Consider the following 1,956-nt stretch of genomic DNA (forward strand, 5'->3'; position numbering starts at 1 on the left):
ACCTACTGTACTGAACTTTACAGTATTATACAGACTACTGTACTGTAATATGATAAAGTAAAATATTTGTAATAACCTATTTTATATGAAATGGGGCTATTTGTAGACTTCTACGGCTGAAAATCGTAGACAACCGAGTTAGGTTACGCTTACTCTAGACCAAAATTTATCACTAACGACTTACGAACAATCCAGCTTACGAACGCACTCTCGGTCCCCATTGTGTTCGTAAGTTGGGGACTGTCTGTAAACGAAAGACAATTACCCAGACGGCGTAAGAGTGGCCGACTACAAAGCGGCAACGAACGAAGGGATTATGGAACTATATAATAAGATCCTTAGTTCCAGAATAGCCACACACATGAATGGGCCAAAGGAAGAACAACTTTCCTGCCCAAGATAGACGTCCCTCAAGAGGCCAGGGACTTCAGGCCTATCACCATAACATTGGTTGTGACAAGAGGGCTGCACAAGATCTTGGCCAAGTGTTTGGCGGAGCGCATTCCCTCCACAACTAGACAGAAGGGCTTGAAAGCTGAGGAGGGGGTCAGCGTAACCTTTTAATTCTTAAAGAACTTCTCAAGGAGGCTGAGAAGGAGCCGAAGAGCCTCTACATAACTTTCATAGATTTCAAGAAGGCCTTTGACTATTGGCCATCCAGCGCTCCTGAACACCTTAAGAGCATCGGGCCCTGACAACGAATCGACAAGCTATCTCGCCAGCTTCTATTCAAGTATCAACACGGAGGTAGCTGGAGTCGAGGTGGACATAACGAGAGGGGTTATGCAGGGAGATCCATTGTCCCCTTTGCTTTTTCACTTGGCCTTAGATTACGTGCTCCAGAAACTCCCCGAAGGTGTAGGTGTTGTGGCATCTACATGAGCTGGTCTTTCATCTGCAATAAGGAACTTATTAGATGAAGCTGGAAAGCTGGGTCTAGAGCCCAGCCTGAGGAAGTGCGCCATAGCTGGTATCGTCGGCGATAGAAGCAAGAAGACCTGGTACGTGGATACCCGCCCTTTTATGTACGGAGGCACCATCATCCCAGCCGCGAGTCCTGATGGGTTCTACAAATACCTTGGGGTTGAAGTCGGACTTGTGGCCAACAAACGGGGTGAAATTGATCGGCAAGGCTAAGAATGAGCTGGGAAACTTACAATCAGCGCCTATGAAACCCAAGCAAAAATTCTGGGCCTTGAAGAACGTGTTGATACCCAGGCTCAAACATGTGGCCGTGCACGGTGACCTGAAAAAGTACCACCTGAATAGCATCGACAATCAGGTGAGAAGTTTTTAAGGAGATGTCTCCATCTACCAGGAGACACTCCTTTAGGAGCATATTATTCAGGGACTGCAGCAGGTGGTTTTGGCATTTTTAATTTTGATGAAGGCATTCCAAATGCCCTGCATAAATGCTATGGTAGGTTGGCCAGGTCTCCAGATTCGTTGGTGGCAGGATTAGCTGCTGAGAAACGGCAAGAACATCTGCCTCCCGCCAGCACTGACTGGGGATAACGGCAGTACCTTTTGGTCTTTGGCCTAGATGGTTGGACTCTGGGACAGGCCTGATGAGGGGGGGGGGGCACCTTCTGTAATGCCGTGAAGCTTGAAGCTTAAACTACTGATTCTTACAACACCAGCCCGAAGCTCAAGAGGCAGACAAAGGAGCAGCAGATGCGATCTTAGCTGCAATGTCCCCGGTACCCTGCACCACATTCTTCAGGTGTGCCCAGCAGACCAACCCTGGAGAATAAAAAAGCACAATAATATCAAGTGCTTCATAAACAAGAAAGCAAAAGAAGCAGGTTTCTTGACGGTTGATGAACCCCACATCACCACGACATCTGGGCTCTGAAAACCGGACCTTGTAGTCTGGAGGGACTCAACAGCAATGGTAGTCGATTGCCAAATCAACGCCGACGCCATGTGGGACCTATAGACTACATTGAAGAAACA

Source organism: Palaemon carinicauda, chromosome 31 (assembly GCF_036898095.1).
Source record: "Palaemon carinicauda isolate YSFRI2023 chromosome 31, ASM3689809v2, whole genome shotgun sequence".
NCBI lineage: Eukaryota > Metazoa > Arthropoda > Malacostraca > Decapoda > Palaemonidae > Palaemon > Palaemon carinicauda.